Source organism: Hylaeus volcanicus, chromosome 1, assembly GCF_026283585.1.
Source record: "Hylaeus volcanicus isolate JK05 chromosome 1, UHH_iyHylVolc1.0_haploid, whole genome shotgun sequence".
Classification (NCBI taxonomy): Eukaryota; Metazoa; Arthropoda; class Insecta; order Hymenoptera; family Colletidae; genus Hylaeus; species Hylaeus volcanicus.
Window position 1 is genome coordinate 19,195,495 of NC_071976.1, and position 20,569 is coordinate 19,216,063.

Here is a 20,569-nt window from a genome sequence, read left to right on the forward strand (position 1 = left end):
CCAGCCATAGAGTGACCTGTAATGGAAATTAATATTTTCATATTTCTCCATAGATCTTCATGATAGTATTATCAAAGGGCTGCTACAGTTTTTTCAATGAATTAAGTCGAAACAAGACCTTATTCAGACTACTTTTAATTATACATAATTGAAATATTTTTGAATTGGGTATAATTGAATTAGTCCGAATAAGGTTGTGTCGTTTTTACCAAGGAAATTTTGCAAATTCATTAGTGATACCCTCGCGAAAGTATTATGATAAATATATAAATTTTCATTCTCATTCGTGAGTTAGGTCATTTTTACGGAAATAATAAAAAATAAATGTACAATTTTCTTATATAAAATAATTAAATAATATTTTTATGATAAACAGAACCATATTTAAATGTTCAGATTTGTATAAATTTGAAATGGAACGCAACCGATATTCTCTACAAATATCTACAGTCAGTGTAAGAAGTATTCGTACAGCAATCCATTTAAAATAAATGGTTTCTGTACGAATATTTATTACACTGACTGTAGTTACAGGATCAAATAAAACAACTATTCTATAATGAAACTACCTAATAATCAGTTACTTCATGGAATATCGAATTACACATTTTAAAGATGGCATACGTATCAAATAAAATTATATTGCCTATAACCTAATTAAATTTCAAATATTCGCATACAATGAATTTAACCCTTTGCAGTCGAGATCTTTTTCGCTTGCGCGAACGAGCAACTCCAGACGATTTCGGCCAAATTCGGCAAACACTACAAGTACTTTAAAAACATTTATAAATAAACAAATATATACAAATAATAAAATTCCATCATTTTGTTCATTTATATCAGAGGTTCTCAACGGGGTCGGTACCGCCCACCGGTGGGCGTTGAAGAAATCTAAGGGGGCGCTTTTGGTCGAAGACAAATTTTGGGGGCGCTGCGGACCAACTGCCGCCCCCTGGGCAATACTCGCAAGAACGCGCATAAAGTTTCATTAATGTGTACTAAAAATCTTCGAACGCATGTTTTAACAAATATCTTCAATGTTCAACAAATGTTGTAAATGTCAGTGTAATCAACAATTTAGCAACAAAGAAAAGAAACAGATTGTCAATAGTGGAATGCGGCGATTTAAGATTGCGGATGACAAATCTGACAGCAAATATCGAAAAATTATTGTCGTTACACCAAGCTCAGCCTTCTCACTAATAATATTATATTAGTTTTTTTAATAATATATGTATATTTGTTTATCAAATTTTAAAGAATACATCAACATGTTAATATCTTTCAATAAAGTAATTTTAATAATAACCGGTCCTTGTTTTTAAATATATGTGTAATGTAGTAATATAGTATATTTCATCTAAAAGAGGCGCCGTCGAATGTTGCCACTGTTTGAAAAAAAAAAGAATATATACATGTCGAATTGAGTAACCTCCTCCTTTTCGAAGTCTGTTAAAAAGGGGGCGGTGGGCCAAGAAAGGTTGGGAACCTATGATTTATATGTCGAAAACAACAAACTTCGATAAATATTACACTCTGTAATTAGTTTTGGTGTGATATTTTGGAAAACAATGTCCAAGTTGCATCCTAGGTTTCTCAGGACTCGTATCACAGTAATACGAAATTTCTCGGCTACCTCTAGGCGTATTACAGTCAGAACAAACCTTGCAGTCCCTTTTTGACCCTTTTAGTATTACGTGAAGCTTTCCGTTTAGTCGGATTTCATCGGAATGCGACGTAGACGCTTGCTCTCGTTGCTGGCGATATAATTCTCTCAATTGTTCGACAGGTGTTTTCAGAAATCGCAGATGGCTCGGTGACTTTTCCTTTTTTTTTTTGTCTTTTCTAGTTTATACAAAATGTATGAATTGATTAGGGAAATTTCCATGCCCCCAAAAAGAGCTTACGCCACCATTTAAGACTTCAAATTACTCGGGAACCGCAGCAGCGCCGCTTGAGTTGACAATTCAATTCGGCCGGGCGCCGTATCGGCGCCACTCCAGTGCAAAGGGTTAACATGTGAAGATCGGTACAGTGCTATCGACATCGATTCAACCTGCGCATACGTAACCAGCGATGGTAGTTTAAAATTATTATGAATGAGTAACGATGGTTCATTGCCAGACACTCGACCGCGTGACATCAACTCCTTGATAGATGGAAGGTAATTCAAAGCTTGACTGGAGTGTGCGCAACTATCGCGTTGGTGAATAGTGCTGGCGAGGGCAAACTTGTCGGCATGCGAGAAACGATGGCACGTGAATCGATATCCGCGAGAGAGCGAGAATGAACCGATCGAAGGAACAGAATGAAATGCTTCATTCTCGCTCGAGCGTCAAAGTGTCACGTATCGGTCGTTTGCTCGAATGTCTTCGAGTAGTCCTCGTGTAATCAATCGAGGGTCGCTCGCGCCGGTTGGATCGTTTTCCTGCGTACTCCTCCGCGAAGTCTTATCGAAAGTCTTCAACGGAGCAGACAGTATCCCCTTTCCCCCATCGAGATACCCTATCATCCCTTGGTTGGCTGGTGGCGGCGGTGGCTGGCGTCACTGGGAGATCTATCTTATACGCAGCAAGATTCGCGGCTCTTATCAGAAAACTCGAGAGTCTCAGAGTTTATTCCATCGGGAATTCGATACTGTCCTCCCCGCCGCGAAGCTCGGCAATTTTATTTCCATTGCCGGGGCGTCGTTAGAGTCTCATCTGTTGGCCAAGAGAAATCAACCGAGGGCCGAAGGGAGGGTTCTGTGAAATCGATTAATTAAGTCAATACGGGCCGGGATAATGGAAGAACGGACGAAGGAGCGGCGGGAATAGTAAAGAAATTATTAAATGGGAAGTGATTGAAAAAAGTTTCCGAGAGAAAAATGGAATTATACTCGCCGACGGATAATATCGGCCTCCGTTCCGCGAGCGTGAAAATGAAACGGCTCAAAAATTCAGATCGAGTTTAATCTGATTGACTCTGTTACCGGTCCGCCGTCACGAGCTTAAACTTGGACGCGATCACGAGCCTGGGGAGCTTTCAATCTTTCATTTTCATTTAATATCGAACCCTACTTGAGAGGCCAGACAATTTTCGAATATTTCGAATGTTCAGGCAACGAAACGCCTCGGTCTATAATAGGGACGATCGAAGCGAGCTATTTTCGAGTTACGTTCCGAACTCTCCCCTACTGTATCGAACCAAACCTCCCTGACCATTGCCAACATTTAGCACGGTACCTCAACAAATTGACACAAATTGTATCACATTGATTTATTACTTGGGTCCGGATAACGCACATATGCGTTATTGATATTTTCATATGTCCCTCCTTAACACATTCTTGACCGGTCACGAGTTAACTCGTGTTTTCATGTCCAAACATTGTTGACCGGTCACGAGTAAACTCGTGTTTGTACTTGTATTATCTATTTTAATTTATGCAACCCATGACGATATAGAATATTGCAAACGCTTTGCCCATCGTGTTTAGTCCTGTCGGTTTTCGATTCTATTTTAACAATAGAATATACTTTGCTCAGTACGTAGGTTTATATTAGAGGGACCAGAAAGTAATGTCGTTTCTGCGAATGTCAATACTCGTTTATCATTTATCATCTCGTTGTGTACCAGTTGATTTTACCGATCAAGTATTGAAAATTTGCACACTTGATAGCAAAAGGTCGTAAATGGTATACTTAGTTTTAAGTTTACACTGTAATTTGGTGGAGTTATGGCCGTTTAAAGAGTGTTAAGTTGCAAATGCATAAAAAATATTGAAAGTGAAAATACACGCGAATAATGCGACACAAAGAAAATCTAAGAGTAATTTTTTGTTGGAAATTTGTTGTAGAATTGACACCCTGCGTATGTCCGAACTTATACGTAGACACCCTGTATAATGAAGTACATATTCATAAAGTGAAAAATTACTTTATGACTTTCTTCAAAATTTCATTGAAAAATATTACTTACTTAAAAACTTATAGCAATTTTTGTCAACTTAACGCCTTTGGAGGAAACGTTTGACCTAACCTGACTTCAGTGTGCTAAAATGATCCCCATCTCTGTCCATGTTATGAATAAGTCGTCATTGTTAAAGCCCCTTTTGTGATAATCCTTTATGTGAATGTTATCTTAATACGGCCTATTTTTTGTAGCTCTAGCGGTTTCTCGATTGTCTTTTGCACATTGTTACTTCAGTGAAATATAAAGGTCATTATTCAATATTTATACTACCGAATTGTATGATTCAATCTTAATCTAAGTATAAGTGTAAGTAAAATCAGAATGTGAATATTTTATTGCCTAACATTCTAAACCACTTGCGTTAAAAAGCAAAAAAAGAATTCATTTTGATCTAATATGCACCGATAACCCGATTTCGCAACCTATTATCATAAAAAGGTAATGATGTTCCATGTTGCGTAATTCTTATCGAATAATGAATTGTTTGTAGAACATGTGTTTGAAATGCCACATTTAACGAATGCAAATTTACAGTTGCTACGGTACGCAGTTCTCAATCTGTCAAAAATGTCAGGTACACTAAAACTCATGTTCAACTTCCGCACCGTATTTAAATAACGGAATTGGAAAACTTCAGAAGTTACTAATTTTTACATTGAAACGAAACGTTATTTGCACATCCAGGCATCGAATACAAACAATTCGTGGCGAATATAACGCGGTTTGTTTGATTATTCAGCAAATAATGAAATAATGGATGAGCATCGAGCCGGCAATCCGACCCAAGTGTGATAAATTGAAGAAAGGAAACGAAAAATTTCGCGATATTGGTTTACGAATACGTTATGTACCACGGATTGCTTCTGCTTTGGTATTTTATATCCTCGAAGGGATCGGTACCGTTCAATTTCAACGCGATGGTATTTTTGTTGTCGGAGAACGGTAGACTTCACTCGACGAGAAAATTCAATCGAAAACTTATACTGACGACTTTTGAGTTTATAATGGAAGACCTAATTCCTACTTTTGAGAAGGGAGTTCGATTTTTTTTCCGTTTTAGGTGAACGTATCGTCCAATTAAATTATCGAATTTCCGTCCTTTTAACAATTTAAAAAGTCGACTGGAATTCCATATGCTCCTATAATAATATAAAATCACTATTTCAGGTTATTCGGTAAATTCTATATTAAGGAACTGCATCGATGAAACTACAGTTAAAGCTGGGTCACTTGTTACTTATGAAAGAACTTCTATTTAATAACTTTATTTATGTGATCTCAATTCCTTCTTTTATAGAAGTCAACAAATATCCGAATAACGCGTATGTACTCCGTTTCCTGAGGAAAGAATCATATATTTTTATGTTTTAGAATTATTATTATTATTATAATTATTATTATTATATAATTTTTTATTATTATTATTATTATTAGATCGTGTATTAGTTTTTTAAAGAAGGAATTTTCATGTGCTGAATTCTGAGATGTTATATATCGTAGTTTCCCTCCAAAATTCATACATGTAACATAATTCTAGCGATACAGAATGTATGATTTATTTCTTTATTAAGTGTAATAGTCGTCTTTTAATTAGACTTAATGTAGATAATTTGGCTATGACATCCTCAATTTGTAACCTTTTTAAGAATAACATCGCATTACTCCTGAAATTAAAGGAAATATGCCATAACAGATACCTATAATTACAGTATACGTATATCACAAATTAAATTAATTATTAGGTAATGATAGAACAGAGGAAAGCACTTGTAGGTTATAATTAAACGTTATGACGATAGTCTTGTAAATCAGAGCATATTTTTAGCATTATAGGCTACATTCTACTATTTCAAGAAGTATTAGTACAGCAATGTTATTCTGGTAATGTTTAACTTATGAACACCTAAATTCCTAGAATGGAAAGTAATGTTTATAATCTTTTCAATAATTACTGTGGTTAAAATAGGTCTTCTAACTATAAAAAATTTAGCTTGTCACAGGAAATTGTGAAAAAATTATGGAGATACTTCAGAAGATATTATTTAATTCGTTCTAGTCTCCTTATCACTATAACATAAACCAACATCCAGCAGTCACTTTATAAAGGAAAGTTTTGCATTTGTTAATTTGTTAAATTAAACAAAAGATTTGTTTTCATTTATTCTTTGTTCAAATATAAATATTATTACATGTTCATTACAGACCTATGTAATCGTAAACTTATCGATGGAATATATAATTCATATAATTTCGTGTTCGTACGTACATTCAAGCAGGAAAAAGTTCTAACAAACAACCACACTTCGAGCTAAGACGTTTCCTAACTTGGATGCTTTAGGATATATGCAAATAATAGATATCATCAAATTTGTCCTAGTTATCTTCAATAACATAAATTTTAATTCGTGTGCGGAACAATTATTCATAAACATTGTTCCTAAAGAAACTCACGCTTGGCCATGCAAAAATAAAACATAGTTAACCATTTAGAGGAAACTTTCATAATTAGCCCACTGAACTAACGAAACACGTTGCGGAGGTTCGTTTAAAGAATTCAAAGCGCCTCTTTGGCTGAAATGGAGGGAAACACATGAGGGAAACACATTCTATGGCCGACATGGATAATCCGAATTCCGTAAATAGTCGATGATTTAGTATGAATCGTTTCGTTGAAGTTTATGAGAATATTCGGGCGCGTTGAGGACGGAGGACGTGTCCTTTCATCATTGAACATCCGAAAGCCGCAGGAGCATCAGGCACTGATCCGAGCTGTCGTTCGACGCTTTATTGGAAGCCTAATTCTCACGTTCAACCAACAGAAAATTCAAGTAGGTGGCTTCATTCGGCTCACGTGGCCTGATATAGCTTTCGAATGCGAGCCCGCACCCTCGGTCCATCTTCTTTCTTCATTCGCCGCCTTTCTTTCCACCTTTGCACGTTTCTTTCTTTCCTTCCTCGTTTTCGCTAGTTCCTTTGCGAAAGATTCGACTCCTCTAGGAACATGAATTCACGTTCCGCCTTCTACTTTCAGGTTACTTCCTTCCTTCCTCGAGTGCCCTAGAGTTCATCCAATGTTCCTCCCCTACCTGGCCGGACTCCTATGAAATTCAGCTCTTGTCCGCGGAAAGACGAACCCTTAGCGCCTTTGGCTCGTCACTCTCGAATCATTCGTTTTCATTGGAGCGTCTCGGCCCCCATGGACGCTTCCTTTTTCATAGTCTTCCGCAGCTTCTCTTTTGGTTAACGCTCCGTGGTAATGTGACTGTAAAAGAAGGACCGCGGTATTTCTCACGGAATTATAGAGTACCCTTTTGATGGGTGTAGATACTCGATAATGATAGATACGTAGGTATGTGTTGGTTTTAAGTGAGGATTAACCCTTTGCGCTCGAGACATTTGTCTATAGAATCATGTCCAGTCCATTTTTATAATAAATTTCTGTAAAACCAAAAACTCTACTTCAAAAAGAAACATCTACGAACAATCGTGACTCAATGTATTGTTATTTCAATTAATAATTAGCTGTATTCTAAAATAAGTAAAATTGATATTGTACGTTCAAAAAATCATTTTAAAATTACATATGTCGCCCTAGAGGCGCCACACGAGCGCAAAGGGTTAATACGAGGGAATATAGGGTATCTTACAACGATCGTTTACTAGAACGCTCAGATCGCTACTGCCTTTATTCCATACGGTTCTCAGTACAAAAACAAAATAAATAACACCTACTTGAGAACATCACTAGACCCACTTGCCGTACGTGCAACGAAATTCTAACAATGGAACACATTATATTTACCTGTAAAAAAAACGAACCACTCCGCATACGACACAAACTGCCCACTAGTTTAAAGGAAGCATGGAGTACAGGAAAAACTTATACAAATTATTCTAGCTAATCTTATACAAAATAGTCCTGCAAAGATGCACATATTTGGATCAACATCTAACCACATAATAGACAGTCGCTAATAACCAAAGGTTGATGCAACGTTAAATATGTAAAGAAAATCAAATAAGTAATAGCGAAATAGATCGCGAGCTAGAACACAACTTATTTCACAATGACGATAATTAGTGTAAGAACATATTTATATTCTAACTGTTTTTAAATAGCAAAATATTTACACAAAATTGGTGTTTTATAATTGAAAAAGAATAGTGCAATTTCTCCTTTAAAGAAGGTAGAACCTTCCGAATTGTAATCGCATTTAAGAAGTCGACGTTTGTTCGCTTCACTTGGAAGAAACGCTATCTATCTTTTGTACTTTCGTTATAATGGCATCTACACGTTTGTAACTTTCTTTTACTTACACGAGTATTCAAAATATGGTGAGTGTGGGAATGCCGTTGAATGTTCTTTGATTAATGGTGAACAAATTGAGTACGTAGTGTGAGAAATTAGTAATTCCTTCCATTGACATTCAATATTTGAAAAACAAACTTTGTATACTTTCTCCTTTTCACCTAAATTACACGTAATCAAAATGTTAACGTTGTATAGTGAATTTCATAATCTTCTTAACAACAGTAAACGTCCTCAAAAAAGTCCATTTAATAATTCTATAAAAAAAATAAATGATGAGTATGTATTATTTGTTTAAAATGTTGATAGCGAACAAAAGACCTGTACTTTTACTTGTTGTGATTTCACTGTATCCTTGAAAATCATCTATTAAGACTTGTATCATTTTTCTATTAAAGGAAATATTTGTTTCGATCCCCGAGTTTTTTTATTCTGAATTTTTTCTAGACTGTGTCAGTTTTCTTTCTTAATATACTGCAGCCTGATAGTTTTCCTTAGCCTCTAGTGTATAGTACTATAATCTCAATTTCGATTTGAAATGGACTTGGATAATTCTGTATTTTTCTCTGGAATCTCCAACCGCAGTTGTAGATCAACTACATAATGCCTCGTTAAGGTGTCGATAATACTTGATGTTCGAGTTGCATCCGCACCACTACAAATGTCAAGTACATCCTACGGATATCGAGGACTACTTATTTCTATATTAACCCTATACTAGCTCTAGACTCGTTCATTCCACATCGTTCTTTTTCTCCCGAGTTTTACTCTTCCAACGTTATTGCCTTTTGTTTCGCGGCTTCGAGACCTCAGCCTCTCGTTTCCTTGCGTTTGCTCCTTGGTACCATTTCCTAAAGTAATTTGCCAACGCTGTTCTTTGCCCGTGGATGGAACTTCACCGATGTTCGTGTTCATATTTCTCTTTCGAAAGTTCGTTGCCCAGGGAATATTTGATGCGTTTCGTATATAGTTTTCGAGGAATTTATTTCCACAAGGTTGTTTAACTTTACTTCCAATTCGTACCTTTCCATCTCCTCTCTACTTGTCTCTCAGCTTAACGTCGGTTTTTAGCGTCGCCCGCTCATTTTCTACCGACGCTTTTTCAATTTCTTCCCGGCTCCTTCGACTGGTCCTCTTTACCCGATCCGTGGAATATTTCTCTTGCAGTTGGTCCGAGTTAGGTCTTTCTAGCTCTTGCTGGGGCGAACGTTTAACGTTACAGAGGAATGTAATTTCGCAAAATATTTGCTGCTGCAATTCGCTGGATTAAATTTTTTACCGCCGCGAGATTTACGTACCAAGATTTAAGTGAAATTTCTCGCTGGAATTTCAGGTGTTTGGTTTTATTTGTCCGATGTACAATCGCGGTCACCGCTGCTGCACGAAAGGGTTAGTTTCATCCTTAGGAATTTTAGAGAATTGTTATATGAGCAAAATTAATATTCTCAGATATCAAACATTTGTTTAATCAATGATTCCGTTTTTCATTTTAAATGATTACATCTCACCTTTTTTTTTTGTGTGAGTTATTATCAGTATTTTATCGTATATTCCACATATAGCTAAAGAGAGTTTTTACATGCTAGCTTCTGTTATATAGTTGTTTAAATTTCGCGAATATAACATAGTTTAGCAATTTCATCCTTTTCTAGTGGGATAGATCTACACTTGAACTAATATTCTACATTATCAAACATTAGTTCCCTCTGTTCTGATAAAAATTTGTATACGTACAAGGATATTTTCTTACTTTCTAGAAAGTTTTATTCGCGTTTACACTTGTTCAAGCCACAACTAGCCATTTTGTTTGTCACCTTTCCAACCAATATTTACTATTTATTTAATTGTATCCTTAACACTTTGTAGTTCGTATGTGCAATTTTGTATGTACTAGATAAAGAACTTGTTTTTCTTTATTCACTTTAATCTAAATTCGGTACATGAAGTTTTTCCATCTGAAATTAAGCCATACTTATGTGGAATTTGTTCGATCAATTTATGACGTGGCTATCAAGCCTGTCTTTCAAACTTCTTATTTAAGCGAACGTTTGGTTGTTTCCACTAATTTACATATTTCTCCACATTATCCTGTAATTTCCATTGCATTAATGTCGGGAATTCGTGCTGACCTCTTCCATTAATATTATGCAGATTTTAAAGTGGCGTGTCTAGACGTGCCTAAGATTATCATCTCTCTGATAAGTCGAATCTTTCAATCTGCGGGCTTACCATTGCATTGGTCTATTACAAGTCTGATGACATTTTTCAACGATATGGAGAATTTATATATTAATCAAAATCAATCAAGCTTAAAATTCATGAACCAAGAATTTTCTTTTGTTTAATTTTTCTTTAAAATGCTTCCAACTTGCGATGTATTTATGCAACACGAGATCATACAGTTTATTTTTTAGTAAAATTAACTGAAAAATTACTGAAAAATTACGCGGTTACAAGCTCCAACTTATTTTTCTCTGTTACTCGTGATGTTTTCTTCCCGAGTATCCTGGCAACTTGCAGCGACGTTTCCTACCACGGCAACGATGTTCCGTCTCGAAATTACTACTTCATTTCCTCTACCTTTTCGTTTTGTATATCTCGCTAACCCCAGTTTCTTCTGCTTCAATTCAATATTCTCCCTCCCGCGACCACAATGAAAGAGTGTTGTTCACGAGTAACCTGCATCAGTCGTTCGTATACCATTTCGGAGAATCATCCTGTGCAGGTGCCGTTCAAATTATTCGTTTCCCATTGTTGCGAAGTTTCTATGCGCCACGTCCGTGTAGTTGGTATCTAACGTAAATGTCACAATTGTCGATATGTTTTATCGATATTATACTATTTCTTGTACCTTTTATTTTCTGTTATATTTTTTCAAGTAATTTTATCATTTCTTTCGTCGTTTTACGTTCTTTTCCCGTTAAAAAGCCGCTTTATTTTTACTAAATGAGTGCAATTTATCATTGCCCATAAGTAGTTTAATCGAAGTATATTCGACGTACAGTTACTATTTGATACCAAATGTCATCCAAATACGCTCACTTTTCTCATTTTGTCTCGCCATTTCGAATTCCAAACTTCGCATTCAGACTTAGAATCAGCGATTCTAAGAAACCGTTTATACCAAGTTTCATCCAAATCGAATTAGTTTTCGCATTTTGTGGCCCCCTATTAGATCCGCCATCTTGAATTTTTACATTTTGAGTTCAGACTTAGAATCAGCGATTCCAAGAAACCGTTTATACCAAGTTTCATCCAAATCGAATTAGTTTTCGCATTTTGTGGCCCCATATTAGATCCACCATTTTGAATTTGTACATTTTGAGTTCAGATTTAGAATCAGCGATTATACAATAGTAACACTTGTATATACATACTAACACTCATACATACATACATACTAGCAATTAGTTATGACATACCTCAAGTCTCAGGTTTTCTTTTCTTCTTCTTTTCTTTTTTTATATATTTTCAAATTACACTGTTTTAACTGAAAGTTATGAATGAACATACAAGCCAGGCTACTTGATTCAGCAAGTATTATTTTCATTGTCAAGGGTAAATGCAATTTGATTTTCTGAAGTGCTCTAATTAGCTTCGTTCTCTGGATATTGTATTGACAACACTGCCGAATAATATGATTTAGATCTTGGAATGGATTATGGCATTCGCATTTTGAGACTGCAACAATTCCTAGACGTGAGAGTAATCCCGCTAGATTGTAATGATCAGCTCTTATTTTCAATATTAATATAGGGATAAATTAATGCCATGGTACACCAATAGAGGTCTTTCACGAGACCTTATTGTGACTATTAATCGTTGTAGAGGCGATCATTTCATCTATGTTTTTATTTCCAAATAGTTGCCCTGTTTAAAAATATTGTTCCCCTCATTCCAGCACATGGGATATGTTTCGCACAACATTTACCGAACCTTCGATGAATATAATGTTCACAATTGTCCTCATTCCCTGGTTTCTCGTTTCAAACTCCCGCGCGTGGTGTTTCATTACGTCAAGCGTTTTGCGATACTCCGGTCCTTTCTCGGTTCGTAATTCGACGCTGCATCCGTGCACTTTGAATGTTTGGCACTGAAACCGTCACTCCGCTTTTCTCGACCCTTTCGTTCTTCGTTTCCGTGTTCCGTCTGATCCCATATTCCGGAGGGGGTTGTCGGGTAGCGTCCCCTCTGCCGCTCCACTCGTATGTCCGCAAACAGAACCGTGTAATGAAGTACTATGGTCGTTGTTATTATCCCATACGCGAAGGTGCTATCTAGAACCTTGTTCCAGCAGTCGTACAAACGTTGCCCGTTCGAGTTTTAACGATAGAGCTATGACTTTCGGCAGTCCCTATACGGAACTGTTTTCTAAACAACTTTAAAACTTCCACGAATTACGTCGCTAAAAGTTACAACAGAAACCTCTGACCAGTTTGATGAAAATAGTTTAAGATCAGTTTCGGTAGGCTGAAGTGTTTGCGGAGAACGCCAACATTCACCGCATCGTCTCGAAACCAATTACAAAGGATTGTTAAGTGTATCTTGTTCGAAGTGCTCTTGTCATTGCACTGCTTCGCGAGATATATTGTCATCGTGTTTACTCGTGGAAGTCACTAGGTCAGATTAACATAGCGTCGAGTTGGAATTGGTATTGAATTGAACCTTATTCTGATTTAGAGATAGACTACGTGGTCACTGGCGCCCTATTGTTTTCATCAGTCCTTAATCTAGCTTAAGAGACATTGTTTTCAGTAGACAATTGTCAGGTTTAATGGTTAGAAAACGCTGAAAACAGGTGTTGAATAGTTTTCAAAAATAACTGTTTCAAACTGTTACATAAAGGTTCTGAATGAAAGTTATTGGTTGGAAAAGTTCTAACCTATATCGGTTACAGTTACTGTTCTACAGAATAGTTATTACTAGAGTGCGGATCTTTATGCATTTATAATATGTCGAAATATGCAAAATATATGCAAGATGTATGCTAAATGTAAGTATAGGGAATGTATGTATGGATCTATAAAATAATTATATTGTTGCGACGGCATGAAGATGCCGCAATATTACGAAGTTGCATCGTCGCGGCAGCGTGAAGATGTTGCGACGATCTGAAGTGCGATCTGAAGAGCGAGCGGAAGCAGATCGTCGGGATGTTCCGGTTACCAAGAGAACCGGCATCTTTTGAATTGGCAGAACGTCGCCAGACTTGCTATCGAACTGACGTGTTTACCTTGAGTTCTTGTTATTGTTAATAAACGTTCTGAGTTCTTGTTCCTTTTATAAAAGACGTGTTGATTATTAAAAATGTCTACTCCTCGATGTGCCACCACCCCCCGGCGTAACAGTATCATAACTACTTATTATTACTACACAATTATTTAATAACTATTTTTTATTGTTTTATCTATTATAATTTAAATTACAATATACAACAATAGTATTTTCAATATTTTCGATTGTAAATTAGTGCCTCTTATCTGTTAAAATTAATTTATATGCCGAAAAATAGAGAGCATTCTACATCACATGATGTTGTAGGGGCATATTTAAATTTACTCCAATGAGGTGCCAGAACCTCTCGTGGTTCTTCAACGTGTTCACCCTTTAAGATCTTGCTGATTTTGAGTTTATATATTAAAGTGTACTTTTCGTTTTAATACTGACTTCATTTTATCTATAACTTTTTCTCCATAATCACCGGGTATAATTTTTAAATTTTCTGTAACTGTAGTTACCAAATCTATAGATTCTGTTAGGGGTAGTCCTATTATTTCCAATTTCGTAATAGCTACTGATTAACTTGGAAAATAGATACTATAAATTAGTATATACTTACTTAAACAATCCTCTTTTAAATTGTCGATTATTGTAAATAGCCCGGTAGATAAAGTGTTATGGAGAATAGAGTATGTACGATACCAAAGTTTAACCATTTATTTCAGACACACCCTGTAGTTTAAAGATGAATTTTGAAATGGTTAAAAAAATGGCAAAATAGAAGACTGATGAATCCCTCGAAGAAATTATTTTTTCAAATCGAGTTACGGCAGTTTATTCGCGATAGTTGAGCGGTAAATAAAAAACGTATATCGGATTCCGAAGACGAAAGGTGAATAGAAAAGTGGGGAACGATCACAGTTCGTGGTGTATTGTTGCTGCTTCAAATCTTCTTCTTGTGCTCTAGATCGTGTTGTACATTGAATAAATCCGTTTTCCGTTATACGGTAGCCGTATATAGTATCCTCCTATCCAATAGGTCATCCGTGCTCCATTCTTGACGACGTATTGCCTCTTATTTCATTCCTTGTATAAGGCAATTCGAGAGCAACGATCGCTCAGATCCCGTTTCCCCTGATTTTCATTTTCAATCCCGGTTTTTTGCAATTCAAAGCAGAAGCGGACCAGACGACAGACAATAACATACGGGCTTCAGAGCCAACCGATTGACCTTTATTCGAATCTATTTTCAATCTTCGAGCTCTTGAACGGGTCGTACGACGAACAACTTCTTGCCTCCTGGATGTATTTGCCGTGGCTATCGGATCGGTGCAGTTAATACATAAACGGAATTGCTGAATGTATGATCCAAACCCAGATTCTCGGTTATTCGAGTATCAAAGGCAATACCGAAGTTGTCGTTCCAGGGGATAGGAAAACTGATGGACGCAATCCGATTGTTTGGCGCTGCTTTCGATTCAGTCTCTACCTATTTCTTATTTATCGATCCAACTAGCGGGACAGAGAGGAACGGGATATTGTCTTCCAAGTTTGAGAAATACACTCTTGGAACACGGTTCCTCTTCGCTTCGTTCTATTTTTGGGTTCTAAATAATTGGTTTCTCTGAGTGGATTGCTTTAACGTGGCTCACAATAAGTAACACTTTATCTATTGGGAGCCTATAAATAGGCTCCCAAGGTTAATGATTTCACTAATTCCCAAGTACATTTAAGAATGCACGGATTATACATATGTGCAAATATATTTACAAAATTAAGATACACTGATTATAAGGTTCTACAATGTGGGAAAGACGGTTCGGTGAGTTTACTGGTGACTTTAGAGTGATCCGATCGACACGACAGTTATGATTAGACTGCGGATCTTTATGCAAATGCATTTTTTATAAAAAATAGGTAGATAAATGGGACCTGGACCGAAATTTATGTCATGATTAGATGATTCCATGAATATATTTTTTATTTTGCATATTTTGCATATAGCATATATTGCATATTTTTTGCATATTATGCATATCTTTTGCATAATTGCGTATCCAATTATTTAATGCTCCGCCAGAATAAATAAGATAGACGTGCCTAAAAGATTGATCAACTACGATCGACAACGTGTTCTAATTTCGATTTGGTAAGTACTGTATTGACATACAGTGAGAGACAAAACAAAGTCGATGATATAATGTGTAAACAAACAGAGTCACGCTGCAGTTAATCTCCATTTTCCAAGTTAATCAGTAGTTATTACGAAATTGGAAACAAAAGTTAAATACAGGTATGATATTTACAGGTACTGAAGATTATTTAAATTCAGAATTCAAAATGTTTAAATCAAAATAAACTTTGTATTTATTATTTTTGGGACAGATAAATTTTTATTTTTATCTCAAATAATAAAATGACAATAATTGAAACAAAACAAGAAATTAATGTAACTTATACACTTCATTGTTATTTTAAGCATTCATTTATGTATTCATAACGTTAAATTCACCATGATATACAGGTGATTTACAGTATGATGTACGCAATCATAAACACACCGGGTGTCCAATGTATTCCTATACAAACTTTCCTAACATCTTCCACGGTCAAAAAAAAGAAAATAAAGGTAATGTATACTTCTTGATTAAATGATCAATTTTATGCTTGAAAGTGGCGAATGCATCTTTAGATAGTCGAATAAACATTTATTTATTACGTAAACGATAATACTGTTAATGATTATTTGATATTCTTGGTATTTCAAATAAATTAATATTTCAGTTATTTCCAAACGAAAACTGAATTCTTATTACAAAAAGTTATTTCCATTTTAAATAGAATTAGATTTAGGTCTGACATTAATTAACGTGTTTAAAGAGTACTAATAAATTGAGCAGCACAGTCGAAAATTTTAGGAAATCTTGTATGCATATGTACAAATAAATGTCCTAAATATCAAAAGTGTATGTCACGTACTTTGGCTGTATAAAAATCTTGAAAATTGTCTCACAATTGACCAAAGGAAAAGGGGACCACTTTAAGAGCCCCAATATTGTATAAACATTAAACGATTATGCTAGAGCATTTAATTCAAATTTTGCTTTTCATTATAATACCAGAGTCCTGAACATTGTACCGACGTGTTGTACAATAATTGCTTTCAGTCACTGAAATCGGTGCCAGGCAGAGCCTGAACGTCAATATTCTAGCTCCGCTATTCCAGTTTTTTCTTTCTCTTATTCCATCTTGCTCTATTCTCTCTTATACTTGATTCCTCGGAGAGCTACCAAGAGTATAGAAAATCGGTCATGTAGCGGAGGTTGCACACACTCTATTGTCCCGGTGTATCAACGCATGTGAATGGAATCCTTCTAATATTTTTCTCTCATTTCCTTGCTCGAATGCTGCGAATCCTATCGAATATTCGTTTGAAGTTAACCAGTTTCCATTGTTCCAATTCGAGGCTCAAAGGAGCTTCGTGCAACCCCCTTCTCTCATCCTTCGCGTCTCCTTTGCGCTACCCCTACTGCTTGTTTCGACTTGTACCGTAGCTCTCCCGAGGGAGTTGTCGGCTCGAATACTGGTTGCATCCTTCTTCCCTGAGTGTACACCTACGATGAATCGTGGAACGAAGATTATTCATACCGACGTGTCGTGGCGGATTTTCAAAGATACGAAGCAACGGTTCTTAACGTTCACAATTTGAAAGAAGAATCTTACAAGACAAGGTCGACAATTTTCAATCACTTGTTAGAAAGTTGTTAATCATTAAACACTACCATACTTTGTATTGAATATTTCTTCCCCATTTCCAGTAGTTTTAGAGATAATAGCAAAAATATAAAAGAAACAGTCTTTGATGGAATATCGGCACTGGATGTTCGACCCTAGAACCGTTTTTGAGTAACAATGGTAAACAATAATGTATTTAAATTCATGTGTACTTTATTTCGTGTTAAATGTTTTAATTGTCAAATTCCTCTTGTTAGTCTCGCGGTATAATTGAGAGCGAGAGAGAGAGAGAGAGAGAGAGAGAGAATTTTTGAAAAGTGTGACGTTATGTTACATTAAATCTGTGATATCATAACAATATTACTAATTATTATGGTATGCGTTTGCTAAACAAAGTTTGCACTGTTCTCTCGCGATTCTCCATTCCCATTACTTTTATTGTCAATTTAAATCCTCTTTTTATTTTAAGATATTAGTTTATTTATTTTCTATAGAGGGTTCAACCAGAAACAGTGGAGAAAGTTCATCATTACATTTGTTTGTAAAACAGTATTAAATACTTATGGTTTATAGAAAGCATATTGAATCTCCTAAAGGTAAAATTTTGTTTGGAGTAATTACAAATGGTTACATTTACTCATTTCCTAGAAACTTCAGGTCGAATAAAGATTAATTTAATTAACTCTGTGGTTCGATGGATACAACTCTGTGATACAAGGCATACTTTCCCCAATATAAACGAAATAATTCAATAGTACTAAAATTGCATAAATTTTCTAGCACTATTGCCAGCATATTTCACACCCTTTTATCGAATCGGTCTTTAAAATTGCTAGTGTCTCGTTACAGTGACATTTTCACGTCAGTTCGCACGCGAACTATTTAATAATTTTATAAAATATTTCCAAGAATTCGTTCTACCGTCATTTGCCGTTTTACTTTTATTCCAGAGCGCACGTGTGTTTCCCATGCATCTTGCCGCGTTCCTTGCCCCCTGCATTCCTGCGGGAATTATCGTGCGAACAACACACCTCTTTCTCGTTCGCGCGAAATGTATACGCGGAACCCTCCCTTAGCGGTTGTTCTGCGTATTCATTGTTGCCCCGCACTTACCACCGCCGGTTGTTTCCCCTCTTTGAATTTTACTTTACGTAATTCTGCATTAAAAACTTCATCAAACATTCGTGCGTTCCTTTCCCTCTCGTTTTTATTCCTGCATTTTTTTATTCAGCGGTTATGCTTTGCTTCTCTTGATTCCCTTAAGGGCTAAAACGAGAGCATTTTTGAAATTTCATGATACAAAACTCGTTTAAAACACCAGATAAATATTGTGCTCTGAACGTACTGACAACTGTGCAATGTATGTATAATTTTTCTACTGCCTTTTGTTGAATATTTAGCTAAATAAAACACGCAAATTTTAAGTCTTTATTGGTGTCATATATTTAACAAACAAATCGAAATTAAAATACAGGCGTTTTACAAAAAAAAAAAAAAAAAAATGGACATATACGTTCACAGAGTGCAGTTGGTTACCCTTTAAATGGGATTGTATATTTTTTTCGTGAAAATTCTTTTGAATATTCCGCTGGCGATGGTAGGCGAATTACGTTTTCGAAAAACGGAATATTTTACGATACACGGTAAACTCTGGTCCATTCGCAAACGAGATTTTTGTTAACTTCATTTCTTGCGTTTGTTCTCGAAAGATAATCGTGTTTGTTAGCACCGCTGATCGTGTCACTAGAATACAAAGTAAACGAAAATGTGATGGAAGTTCATTCGAAGTTCGTTATTTGAGGTATATCCGTTGATTTTTGTTAGTGTGCATTTTTTAATTTGAATGGTACATTCGTGAAACTGCAACCATAAGTCTTGCAAATATAAATAAAGTATAAATGAATTCAAAAGAAACAATATATACATGTGTAAATAAATTTTAATAATTGTAACGATACTTAATGTTGGTGTACTGTGGTATTAGTTTATTTCTAGTGTAAACATAAAAATTTTGTACATAAAATTAAAACGTACGCGGATCAGAGTTTATTCCCTTCTTTTCGACGTCCGTCACAATATGCATAAAATTATATTTATGAATTAAAAAAAGGACCATATACGGATGAACTTTAATGTAATAAATTTTCAAAACACCGTATACGCATAACTTATACTAACGTATAGTACAATGCATGTATAATATGCTATATGTTCAAACACAGACTCCATGTCCTAATTTTAACAAAAATATATTAACTTTCTCATTCTTCAACTCATTACATTTCCTATAAAATTAAACAATTTTAATACTCGTGTAAAAGTTATAGTGTCCCATATTTATTTTGTTGTTAAATCACCTGAATTCTGCAACATTCAACTCAGTGGGATTGCATACCTTCTGAGCCTCGAGCTATCTAACTTCTCTTTCGACAGCCATGAATGCTCTGAAATGAGGGCGTAGGTACGTATTCATCGTCGCTTCCACTGATTTCGTCCATTCTCGACGATAATTATTCTAAATATAAGGTAGAGTAGAAATTGTAACACACCCAAATAAGGGACGATTTATCGGGCAAAAGCGAATCGGATACGTGAAACGAAATTTCTTTATATGGGACTGTTTACGTGAAAAACAAGTTTTTAAATTCTTGGGACATATTTCGCGAAAAACCTGGCCAAAATTCAATTTTTGAAGCACGCAGAATCAGTAAACTGCCATAGCGTATTTATTATATATGTAACACTGCAACAAAAACTATTCGTGTTCTCCAAATATAATGATGTTTTTCTAACATATAGCACATGAAAGTTGACGATTTTGCTCGTTTCCTTAATTTTCACATTTTGCTGCGTATCTTTGGTAATAAAATCTACAACTGTAATATTGTTTAATAATATGTGACAGATTAACAAATTCGTAGTTCTCTTAATAATGAACATTTTGGATTAAACTTTTTTTTCGTTGTAGATCTCATGGAACCCTACAAAAGACATATAGAAAGTTTTTTTCTAAAGTGAAAATATAATTTTTTTTAAATGAAAGAAAGTTTCTTTTAAGATTTCGCAACGGTGTTTGCCTGTCGATGTTGGTCAAATTCTAAAAATAAAAATTATTTTTCACATCCTTAGTCAAAATGAAGAATATTTTGTTAAATAACATGTAGGAACAACTTCTATTATTTATGAAAAAAAGATTCCTGAAGAATTTGAAATATCGACTACTAGAGCGACAATTTTACAATATTACATCATTTGCCAAGTATGATAATCATAAACTCATACACACCGCTGGATTCAGATGTAAAAAATGCTTTTACTGCTCCAGAACTAAATCAAAAGTTTCAAAAA

General features: G+C 35.4%; 1 protein-coding gene across 3 annotated transcripts in view; it reads left to right on the forward strand.

The window, feature by feature from the left end:
* The window catches only part of LOC128883069 (semaphorin-1A-like), a 582,486-nt gene that overhangs the window by 496,628 nt on the left and 65,289 nt on the right, over window positions 1–20,569 (forward strand). The gene's annotated exons all lie outside the window — the stretch shown is intronic.